The sequence below is a fragment of the Megalopta genalis genome, chromosome 8 (genome assembly GCF_051020955.1).
Source record: "Megalopta genalis isolate 19385.01 chromosome 8, iyMegGena1_principal, whole genome shotgun sequence".
Lineage (NCBI taxonomy): Eukaryota > Metazoa > Arthropoda > Insecta > Hymenoptera > Halictidae > Megalopta > Megalopta genalis.
In genome coordinates, this window is record NC_135020.1 from 19,768,782 (window position 1) to 19,782,097 (window position 13,316).

Here is a 13,316-nt window from a genome sequence, read left to right on the forward strand (position 1 = left end):
CCTCGGCTTATAATCTTCGAAAATCCAGGAACCATTGAAGATCTACCATAAAATCCGTGAAATCCAACAACCGTGCGACGACCAATAACCCGCCAACCGAACTTCTCGTCCGTATTGTCCGCCGGGAAGATTTCAATTCATGGATGCCTGGCGCAATAATTACAGTGGCCGAAAAAGCGGGATTGTATCGAAGCCCGGTCCTCGGCGTCTCCATCCCCCAATTTCCCCGACCGATTCAGCCTCAGCACGCGGCGCCGCAGCAGCCTGGCTGCCGCCGCTCCCGAATTTTTCCTTTCAAGCTCAACCCTTAAGATTCTCGAGCCGAAGAATCGCAGCCCGTTTCTGTCGCTCGCACGCTACTGGGCGTTACGACCCAACCCTCTACCCTCTGCTGCCTCTACCCTCTCGAACAACCCTCTCTCCCGGTCGCTCGCACTGGCGAGTCTCTCTCTTTCCCTCTGTTTCTCTTCTCTCTCCCGCTCTGTTTCTCTTCTCTCTCTCTCCCACTCTCTCTCGCTCGCTCTCGCTCTCGCCTCCAGCGCGACAGCTCCACGCACTCTCCGACACTCTCGTTCTCGGTCCCACCCGCGAGAAGCCCGGCCACTCTCGCTCGATCCTGCGTGCATTCTCCTCGGTCTTTCCCTGTCTTTCCCGCGGTTTCTCTGTCGCGAGAACCGTGGCAACCGCTCGGCGCAGCCCGCTGCTTCTCGCCGCCGTTATTAGACAAGCGGCAACATTCTGGCGGACGCCGCGCCGGGGACGTTCAGTCGCGACCGCGTACCCCATCCGCGCTGCTCGCCTGCTCTCCGGCCCCCAGGAACAGCCGATACTGCCCGAAGATCGCGATCATTTTCCGCCGCGATACCGGCCGATAGAGCAGCGGTTGCTCCGCCGGTCCAGCGACCCCTCTCAACCTCCTCCGACCGGAACGAACCCTTCTCCTAGGCAGCCGAGACACCAACGCGAGGAGGCAACGCGGCGCTATCACCCGACGTCTCGCGAGCTAATGCTCTCGCTACTACCCTCCAGCGGAGGCGCCGACCGACTGAGGAACCTTCTTTGATTACACTAAGGTGTGTACCAGGTTAAACGTGTGCTATAGCGGCTACAGTGTTGCTCGCGTGTCCTGCGGGGCGAGGTCAAACCCCGAAGGACGGTGAACAAGTGGATGATGACTCGTTTAGAAATGTTGCCAGTGGGATAGGGTTGCGGGATCTCGACCGGCTTTTAGGCTCTATCGGTGGGTCATCTTTCGGGAATATTTTTGTTAGGGGGTAGTTTAGACGGGGATTGTATCGTCGGGGTAGTTCATCGAAGCGTTTGCTGAATCGTAGGTAGGGTAATGTTTTAGTATCGTGGAAGTATGCAGTTGCGACGAGAAGAATGTTCGGAGCGTTGTTGGCGGTGGTATTGGTTAATCGAATGTTTAAGTTTGTGGTAAACCGTGCGGATTTTTGATAGGCAGGCATTTGCAGTCTCGTTCGATCACTGTGAATTATAAATATATGAAATATTAATATTATAAAAAATTTATCGATGAAAGAAGCGATTTGCAGTTTCGTTTGCGTCATTCGCGTTTGTCAGGAATTATGGTGTCGTAGGAGAGAAACATGTGCGATAAATCGAGTGCAATCTGGTTGCTTGGAGACGTGTAATTCTGTCAAAGAAATATTGTTCGCATTGTTGTCGGTGCCGTCAGTCGATCGCGAATTGTGTTTTCTGATGATTGTATTAATTTAAATTGGAATCGTAAATTGAATGCAGCCTGGAAAGGTGCGAGGTTAATTGAGGTGAAAATTAGAGGTCTTTTTTTATTTATTAAGCTATGAAACCCCCTACGGGGTTATTAGTACAATATATTTTGTAATATATTATTACAAAATTACTATTACATATACGATATATTATATCGTATATGTATATTATACAATATTATTACATATTACTTTGGATACATGAAACTTATCAAGTACTGTATCTAACGTTTAAGAATGTATGTCGTGCTTTTTAAGGAATTAAAAAATTATTAACAGTGGTTGAATGTATGGTTTACATAAAAAGGCATCTATCGTGTAAGGAGGGCGGAAACTAAGTTGATAAAGTTTACGTATCATAGCATTTCTTTCGGAATCATATACTGGACACTGACATATGACGTGATTTAGATCTTGCTGCAAACAACCGCACTGACACTTCGTATCATCAATAATATTAATGCGAAGCCAGATTGGAATGGTTTGCGATTTAAAAGTCTTGTTGGGTGCAAAACAATTACTTTCAACACGAATCCTTTGAGTCTCTGTAAACTCGATATTTCGCGTCTAATACGAAATCATCTTTACAGTTTGATCGTTAAATAAGCAATCTGACATCTGGCATTTCGACGGAGCCGGTGGTTCCAGTTTTATGAGGTAGCCTTGCCGCAAGAATGAAAACTCTGCGTGACTACCATAATGAAGATGCGGATGACCCTTTCGCTGTCGGAGTTGTCGAGAGCATGAGCATGCAGACCTCGTGAAAGTGACTAGAGTTCTGGACGAACTTTCGCCTAATTACCGAAAGAAAAATTTTACGGTCCTAGAACGTAATTTAGAACGATCTTGGCGGGTTTTCATCAATTATGTGCTGAGATCAAAGACTTTTCTAATTGAAAGCTACTCCAATTTAAATAATTTGCTTGTGCAGGCTGCGCCGCGTACTCGGAGATATTGTATTAGCGTGGTAATATTGTTGGAGGCTTTTTTAACCCCTTGTGACCTGCCATTTTCTCCGCAATTGTACGAAAATTTTTCTACCGCCATAATTTCTTAGGTGGGAAAGAAAATTGACGTTTATCGTGCGTCCAAATTTACTCGAATGCTTCAATATCGATGACAAGCGATTAGAATTTTATTCAAATTTTATAGGACAGAATAACATCTGTACTCGATAAGTTATTACTAGGAATATTCATCGCGAGTCGGACACGTCGATGTACGGCAAGGGGTTAACCGCGGGGAACGGAATAGAGTCCAATTAAATAGAACGATCAAGAGGTACAGAATTTCGCTATTATATTCGGAGACAGTATGGAAAGAAGATTTGGATCCGGTAATTGAGATTTGTTGGACAATCACAGAGTAATTTCCGAGCAGAAAAGCAAAGCATTTCGTTCGTGGTAAAAATTCTAAAGGTGCTGTCTCGTATTTTATTTCGCACGTTGATTTACGAAGCAACGGTAACTCTAGCCGAAATGGAAACATAAACCCAATGAAGAGATATTGGGATGCCTTGAGGTGTGTCTAAAGTGGTGTACACGTTGGGACCCGAGGCTAGCAATGGAGTAACTTTGCTGAGAAATTACTATCTTTGGAAGTGAAACGCGATGCAAACGGATAAATTGTTCATTTATATCTTACAGAAATAATTACTGTACCGTGAATCTTTAACCCTAGAATGACGGATCTTTTTGATAAAATATAACTAGGTATACTTGCCATCATTTATCTTATATTGTTTTAATTTATTTATTTAAATAGATAATATACATAATGATATGTAAATAATATATATTTACTACACTACACCGCCTCCAGCTCTGTGGGCCATTATCTTTTTATTTATTAATTTTTTCAATATATTTTTTTATAGTATTCCTTCTAGGTACGTTAGGTTTTCTATAAGGTTTGTCGAAACATGCGAAAATTGAAATTAGTCGACATTCGGACATCAATTTTTCCAGTCTGAGTCCGCCGTTCAAACGTTAAACAAAAAAAAAAGATTGTCTGCATCTGCTGTAAGAAACAAGAGCCATTCAGAAATGCTTTTTTATTTGTGATACTCTTGACGTCAATTTCTCAATTCTTTTAATTTCTTCCTATTCATTTTCCGTCGTAATTGCATAAAATCCACAGTCCAATAACTACCGTCCACCACAGTCAAAGATCTTCTAAGCTCTTCTCTTTCTTTGTCACCCTGGACCATCCCGGACAATCTAAATAATTCTGTCTTCAACTTCAATGAGAAAAATAAATTGACAGAATCATCGTCACCAAAATCCATAGTCCAAAAATTAGCACAACGTAATATTTCTTTCGTAATCATTCAGTCCACGATAATTGTTTCCTTCGCGTCGACGTTCGAATATTTTATGATAATTAATTAAAACATTCACAACAACAATCGCAGCTTCGAGATCGGTTGCGAGTGGGCTGTACTTTTGTCGGAAACATGCTGAACAGCAGAACATTGTTCGAATACACGAAACGGAGGGTTGTAGTTTTGCAGCGGCACTATGCGAACTGCAGCATTGTTTTGCTGTTCCCGGGATTCGACCACGTACTCCGTGCTTCGTGCTTATCGGTCTTTCGTACGCGATCCCATCATTCGTCTTTAATACGGAACCGAAAACATCGCGTCGCGTACTCTATGTTTTTCGAAAATGATCTCGCACTGTTTATATCTAACAAAACCTATGCAGTTCCACGATTAAACTGCAAGAATCGATAATCAAAATTACTAAAACGTTAACAGCTTTTACGTACGCTTTCGTTCAACATTTTTGCGCACGTCGTGTCTTCGATGCGTTTGGCAACAATCTGCCAGCAAGGTAAATTCTTTCATCCCCTGTAAATATCTGTGAAAGCGTCTCCTCGTAATATTTTCATCCCCTGTAAATATCTGTGAAAGCGTGTCCTCGTAATATTTTCATCCACAAATATTTTTAATATTCGCAAAACGAGACACGCTATAGAGCATGGATCATCGTATATTCAAACACGACGGAGAAGGAGGACAATATTCGAAGTTATTACATACTTTCTAATTGTCAATGTTCCATTTCATATAAGAAACATTGCCATCTTTTTTCAAACATTGTCACATTTTCATGTGGAATATTTTCTTGTATGAAATGGAACACTGACAATTAGAAAATACTTGTTTTTATATTTGCCGATTGTCAACAATTATATAAACGAGACGCAAAACTCGAATAATCGTATCACCTCTTCGCAAATTGTCCATTTGTGTGCGCAATCTCAGCGCGAATTAAGGAGAAATTACTGTACCGCTTTAAACAGCTACGTCAAAATGCAAGAGTCTTAACAGCTTTCTCAGAAACAATTCCTACAAATTGTAGGAATTGTATATACGTATATTTCTGCATTCTTCTTAATTTATTAGAGTTATCAACAGAAGAAATATATTTCTATTTAATTTACATTTTATAGAATTTTCCTACGTTTTATAGAAGTCCGCTCGTAAATGTATGTGCCTGAATCTAATGCAAAAAATTTAGTAGTCCTTTCAAAAACAATTCCTAAAAATTGTTTGGACAGTGGCATTCGCAATCCTGGAACTGTTTTCGTCAAAAATGCAAAAGTCTTGACAGTTTTCTCAGAAACAATTCCTACAATTTGTTTGCAGAATAGCTTTCGAAACCACAATATAGTAATTTCTCCCTAATTCGCGCTCAGATTGCGCATAGAAGAATGGACAGTTTGGGAAGAAGAAATACGATTATTCGAGCCTCGCGGCTCGTTTTTATAGTTACCGATTGTCAAAAACTATAAAAACGAGACGCAAAGTTCGAATAATCGCATCCCCTCTTCCCAAATTGTCCATTTTTATGCGCGCAATCTGAGCGCGAATTAGGAAAACATTACTGTAATTTGAAAAATAAGAAAACTGTTTGAACTACTGCATTACCACGACTGACAGGAAAGCTTAACAAAAAATGAACTTGTAATCTTCTCGTGATTTCCTTTTTATTATAGGACAAAGAATAAATCGTACGCGGTATGGACCGTATGCGGTATGCACTGTATGCTGTATGCATAATATGCAGTGTTAACTGCACAACGATGCCCTAATGGAAGTTAAATGCAAACGAGCCAATTTGCAATTGTTTACGTCCAAAAATGTCATACAAGAGCGAAATGAACTTTCCAAACAACCCAATATTGCATTCGTTCCTGTCCTTTTACGATCGCGAATGTCGCTGTATCGCAAAAATCGCGTGACATTTCATTAAAGAGCTAACGCATTTCCTTCGTTAAAAAATAAAAAATAAATATGCCACCTACCAAACGCGATGTTCGAGTAAAAACAACGCGATACTTTTTTCCTCTTTCGTTCTGTCCAAATACATACTCGCGATTTAAGAGAAAAACGTTACTTAGTAACCACTTCCAACACTCTGCAAATGTTTTGTTCCGCGAGACATTAACGACGCGTTAATTGCCGTACTAACGACTATAAAAATCCTACAAAATCGGAGTGATGTGTACTGAATGGAAACAAAAACCAATAAGTTAAAATTTATAATATCATAAGCATCGTTACATTGTCTCTTTCCATTTGGAGAATCGAATTAAACTTGGTATACTAAATTTTTCCAAATTTCCTAAATATTATTGTTATTATTATCGGTCGGTGTTTTTCGTTAATAACTCGTAAACGAAATCTCGGGATTGCATTTTCGCTCAGAAAAAAGTTACTTCAAATTACCTCAGAAATCCAGCATTTACAGATTGCGAGACATTTTTGGGACATCCTGTAGTATGGGGCCTAATACACCGTTTTGCGAAAAGCCTGCTGAAATGGGCAGATTTTAGAGTACAGTAAATTTAGCTACAGTAAATTCTCCCGAATTGTTCCCCAGCTTGTATACAGAAACGGACAATTTGGGAGGAGGGGATACGATTATTCGAGCCTCGCGGCTTGTTTTTATAATTGTTGACAATCGGCAACTATAAAACTGCGAGGAGGTTCGAATAATCGTATCCTCTTTTCCCAAATTGTCCATTTCTGTTTACAAGCTGAAGAAGATAATTTAGGAAAATTTACTGTATTTGCAGATATCATTTGTCCAAATACAATTTTGGTAAAAGGTAGCAATTATGAAGTAGATGTTGCTTGATTTTATACAACAATCGATTCCAAATTAATACAACTATACTGTCAGATAAATAAGATAAGTAACATCGTAAGTTCTACCTTTAGAACTAATAAACTCTAGTAGAACGATATAAAATTTACATATATAAGAGTATTCACCAGTTCATAAGAGTATTCAAACAGTTCTTGGATGAGCGTTAGGAAAATTACAACTCATATTGTGTTATTGCAAAACCAGTAGTCTGATATAAATTATAAGCAATTTTATATAAATTTTTATTTTGACGTTTATACAAATCGTGTCGATATCTAAAATGTTAACAAGCAACTTGATTTGATCTAGCAAGGAAATATGAAATCAGTGCGGAGAAATACAATGGTAGCTTGTTTGCGAAATAACTGTGCGGAACATGCTGTTCGTTCGGAATCGGTGAAAGATGTATCAAATTGAAAGAACAAATAAAGGTTCGTTTCTTCAACGCAAATAAACAATTCCGTTTACGATATCTCGGTGGCCTCGAGGTTCTCTGTATCTTCAGTGACAAATGGAACGTTTATTTCGAAGATGGTGCAAGTCCACTTTTTGTTATTTCGAGAAAATGAAAGGTTAGCATATTAGTCAATTCAAAAATATAAATTAATTATACCAAGTCTGGAAATGTGTCTACTAATTTATCAATATGTAATTTAATTATATAAATTAGTAAATAATAATATAATTATATAATAATTAATGAATTATAAATGTAAATATATATTTCCAAACTGTGAATGTACTTACACCATTTTCATAATTAGTCGGTTGTAAAAATCATTTAATTTCAATTATGAAAAATTAAATATCACTTAAAATATATTTTCTATTCATCCAATTTTGTTTTTGTAATAATTATTTTAATTATATTTATATATTAAACTCAACATAAGATATTGCTATTATTTATGTATGCTCTTTATGTGGTAGTGTTTTGAAATATTCATGATGCACAGAAGATACGTAAGGTAATAACTATTCCATATCTTTATATTTCTCGTATGTAATAGGTTTGGCATCGTTAAACAAAGGTGCCAGGGCGATTCTCTCAAATTTTGGCGGTCTTCCCCGACACGTGGATGATACATCTAACGTCTTAAATTCTATGTCCTCCATCGATGTTTTATATAAAATAGTGTACGGTGCACTTTTGCAAAACCTCATCCAACATATTTTCACAACCAGTTTACCTTTTTTCCGACATTTTTTTTTCTTACCCGTTGTTTCATTGCATTTTGTAAATTTGTTGTTGAAACGAAATTCTCTCGCTTCATTTCGTATAAAATAAATTTATTTATATTATTAATATTAATATTATTTATATTATTAAATTGGACTTACACCACTTTCATAATCAATCGCTGCACAATTTATTTTATTGGCCAATTTTAAATAGAAAAAAACATTGGCATCTTTAAAGATATTAAACATGAACTAATTATAAATAAAAAGGTTACACTAAATTAATCACAAATTGTGTGATATCTCATTTTTTTTTTTAAATCGACTTACACCATTTTCAAAATAAACAGTCCAAATACCCTTTTAAGTGTACGGGTAACGAATTCAATCTGGTTCTGGGATATTCTATAGCCAGTAATGTTCGCCGCGCAGTTCGAAAGGTCAACGTAAATCGCCGACTACGTTCGTCGGCGGTGACTGCAGTTCGAAATTTTAGGCAAAACACCGCGGGATCCGTCACACGATTCATTAAACAGAGTAAACCGGATCGAATTCTGACCTGCGGGTGTCCTTCATTGTCCGATTACCTCGGGCCGAACAATTTTCGACCTTGCGTGGACCAATTCGCATCGAGTCTGATCAAAGACCGGTCAAATCTACTTACTTCCCATTGTCTCGCGTCCCTGAATTTAGGGGTGAAAGCCGATAGCGGTCGCAACTCCTCGAATCCAATTTCTCGAATTTCATGAAGAGTATAATAATAGATGATCGTGATCCACCGGAAACTTCGCAAGACGATGATAGTGAAAGAGAAATAATATTTTCGAGTCGGTGTTTGCATTGCGGTTCTTCAATGCCTTGGCTAGATTAAGGAATTCATCTTTATTGCTCTGCATTCGGTTCAGACGAATTTCACTAGGAGTTCGATATACTTTTTACTGGAATTAGATGCACTGTGACAAATTTTAACTTTCTAGTTTCGGTTTCATTAATTGACACTCGAACGGCGAACCTTTTCGACAAAAATATGTGTGACAGAGTATTACATATAATTATTTATAATTTTATTTAGCAATTCTTCTAATACATTTTTTTAATTACTCCTTACAGATACGTTGGATTTTCTGCAGGTATCGCATTCTAAATCAACCATTTCGTAGATCATATTTACCTTTCTGCAAATCAAATTAACCCTTTCACCGGTCAAAATTGACCATCTTTTTTTCAATTTTTAAATTTAACGTCAATTTATCTACTCATTTCAAATTTTTTAATTTCATATGAATTTTGTTACAAGGAAGGTAATTTTTTTCCACAATAAGGTCGATAAGGCACACGAAAGGGTTAATATTATTTACACTATATAAAAATAATTAACTAATATAATTAAATATAATAAAATAATTAACTACCAAAAGGAAAGAAATTATTATACTAAATTAAGCAGACTATGCTTGGCTAGTTTCAAAAATCTTATTTCGAAGAAAACGCAATTAGAGTTTCGAATTCTGTTATCAAATGTAATGGAAGTGCTATGCATCGAGGACGAAGTGAGACCACATTGTTATTAACTGTTCTCAAATTAATTATTTGCAAATGTTCGTGACACACTCGTCTTTAAAGTGGGACAAAAAATTTGACCGATAGACTGTAGAGCTTGCGAATGTCACATCTTCATAAACATAAATTCAAATAAATTAATTAACAATTATAAATTATTCTCATTACTCGTGCGAATGGTTTCAGCGAAATAGAACACGAACGGAAACCGAATGTATTAAATTGATTTCACACAATTTTCTGTTTTAATTATTTCTTTATAGATAATATGAATATAATGTGAAAATAATGAATGAAATAATAATTGATAAATGGTGAGGAAATAAATATACATACGTACAGATCTCTGCTTGATCGGGAAAGAAACGTTTGGAAACGCCGGAATGCCGTGAACAATCAGTTCGTGAGAGAACTATTAATACAGTTTCGACAATTCGATTGTGCAAAGTTATGTCTGCAAACAAACAACCAATACGACCGTGTCACTGTTGAGGATTTAACGGAGCGACAAGGTAAAGTATAATGGCGAACGTGTGTCTATACAAACAGCCCCCATCCTATCAAAACTGACAGGACAATGCGTTCCAAAGAACCTTTTCTAAACCCGGTTATTTGCTCCGTAGTGTGCATATGCCCTCGGTTTCGTCTCTTTCCTGACAACATTTAAACGTATCATTTCGCGTTCGAAAAGATCAGCGAATTTCCGCGTGTCGTTTTGAAAATAATTATTCGAAGTTCTGTCGAACAAATCGCCCTGGAAGATAAATCAATTTAAAGCGAATCTGTTACTGTATGAAACATGATAAGCTTGGGATATTATACGAATCGTAATGTTGTTGAAATTCGAAACACACGGAGCTTCATTAAATATTTACACTATGGGGTTGATAATAATACGAATAGCAAGTGTTTTCACGTTAAACGTAGTAGAAACGATATCCTCATTCGCTTTGGTGGTTACGCATACACCATTATCTCCTGCTTCTTTCCACGGCATTCTACCATCTTCATTCGTACCGTACGAGAGTCTTGTCCACCCTGCCCCCCGAGTGTCCGCCTGCATTATTTCCACAATTTTGCAGTCCATTGAACAGCTATTCTCCTTTCGCAACGAATTTGCCTCGACGTAGATGAAAATTTAATTCGAACCGCTCCAAGTGATAAATGATCCTGGTAGCAAGCTCTTCTTTTGGGCTCGTGTACTCTTTGTTTTATTTATTCATTGATACGGCACAGGTTTTGCACTCAAAATGTGTAATTGCGTATATCATATTCACCTTTCTGGAAATCAGATCAATTGTTTCGCAGATTTCGTTCACCCTTATGCAAATCAAATTCACCTTTTCACCAATAAAATTAATCCTATCATAAATCAAGGCTGACCATCTTTTGTACAATTTTTAACAATACGAATTTACATAGTTATTTATGAGCTAATATATCCACATTTTGTTACAAATGCTTAATCTCCATTAATCTTCAACGATTACTTATAAAATATCATTCAATTTTTGTTAATGTATTATAATACGAATTTCATTACAAATATGAACAAATAAATGAAATTTATTTTCAAAAATGTGAACGAGACATGCAGAAAGATTTACATTTGATTTTTATTTATTTATGTGAAATATTTTGTGAAATACAAGAAGGTGAATCTCATCTACAAAATAATTAATTTGGAATGAAGAACCTTTTCAACACTAGATTTACGGAACCCGTCAAAATGACGGGTCACAAATTTTTCAATTTACGATTATTTATATCGCAAAGGTACATTTATGAGTTGATACATTCATATCGTAAAGATACATTTATGAGTTGTTTATTCAATTTAAATGTTACTTACGGCAAATGTTACAATAACACTTGTTACAAAAATCAGAATAAATGTTTTATTGTTACTTTTATAAACTAATATAAAACAGCTGTTTTTTGTGCTCCGTAAATCTAGTGTTAATAAAAAAATGCACGAACATTGACTGAAATATTTCTAGATAAACAGTTTTAGTTTGTGAAGTTCGAATATTTGAAAGATGTCGAAGAAACCTTATATTTGTAATTGTTTTGCACTGAAACGGTATACTGTACTAAAAGCTTCGCCGATAATGGGTCTCGTAAAACGGTGTAAAATTCAATTGAAAGTACGTATTAACGTAAAACGTTTATTTTATCTCGTGTCACTGTTTTATCTACATCGAAAAGTCAGACGCTATGATGCATTCAAATATTTCAAAACAGTTCATAAAATTGACTAATTCTCTGAGCATAAAATCCTTGTCAACATCGAACTGTGAAACAGCGTGAAAAATTGACGCATCGAATTAAAATAAAACGTGTAATATCACTCGGGTTTCGTTTTCGTTTAACCGTTTCGTTTTCTGCGAGAAATAAAACACGATTATGCATTGAAATAATCCGAAACAGTTGATAAAATCAACTCTCGTATCGTAAAATCCTCGTCAAATACTCTCCAGCTTAAAATGTGTCAATAAAATTAATTAATTCTGTGATCGTAAAATCCACGTCGATCTTAAACTTTGAAGTTGTATACAATTTATTGCATAAAAGTAGTATAAAATTCAATTAAAAGTTCGCGTTGAAACAGAACGTTTAGTATAACTCCTGTCGTCGTTTCATCTGCTGCGAATTCGTTCACGATCATTTATTAAAATGATCTGAAACAGTTAGTATAATATCGACTAATTCTCTGCCCGTAAAATCTTCGCCGGTTCTAAATTGCGAAGTGCATAAAATTCACTTAAAAGCTCGTATTTTGAATAAAACTCGAAAAGAGAAACATCGTGTCACCGTTTTATCTGCAACGGGAAGTCAAAGAAAATGATTGATGAAAATAGTTGCGCGAGAAACGCCGGTCGAATGGAAAGATTCGTAATGTCCTCCGCTGAAACCCGGCAAACATTTTTCATTCGTCTTTTAGACAGCATCGGGCTGCATCACTCCACACTTTCTCGATCCGTCGACCGCACATCGCCGTAATGAATCGGCGCGCCGAATGATTAATCGTGACTAATCGAGTTTCCGGCGGATTTCCATCCCGACGACTGACTGACTCGCCGCTGCCGGGGAACTGATACGGCAGAAATTTCGTGTTTCGTGGGGCCGTTCGATTCGGCCAAAGGCCACCACTGGATTATGCCACGTGACAGCAGAGATAAAGATAAAGGGACAAACGAACGAAAGATTATCGTGAAATTGATGACCCGCAGCTTTGGTACACGGGGCGATTTTATGCTCGTTACGGTACAGCCCTGACCTCGCTGTAAATAAAAAGAACGTTATTCGTTGCCACACAAGTGAAACAACGCGTTTTATTTATCGTTAATCTCTTGACGACCACCCCCGCGTGTGTCACCGATACATTAAATGAACGATGCACATTATTAAACCCTATAAACTGTATTAAATGCGAAACTATGCCTCATTAACTATGCGTGCGCAACTGCTTTTAACAGAAGGGAATCGAACGACGTTAATTTTCCACTTGACAATCAAGCGAAAATAAGTTTAAAAATTGGTTTATGGGTACGATACATACCGGGTGAGTCGGAATTCGTGGTACAACCGAACAGGGGTTCTACGTGATTCTACGTGAGAAAATAAGAAAAAAATTTGGTATAACATTTCTTTTCTCCGG

At 37.3% G+C, this 13,316-nt stretch overlaps 1 protein-coding gene across 1 annotated transcript in view; it reads left to right on the forward strand.

Annotated features, from left to right (window-relative positions):
• Nucleotides 1-692: 692 nt before the first annotated feature.
• The window catches only part of LOC117217707 (uncharacterized), a 58,118-nt gene continuing 45,494 nt past the window's right edge, over nucleotides 693-13,316 (forward strand). Inside the window, exon 1 of the mRNA XM_033465503.2 lies at nucleotides 693-1,073. The gene's annotated coding sequence lies outside the window, so the exon portion shown is untranslated. The remainder of the gene's footprint in view (nucleotides 1,074-13,316) is intronic.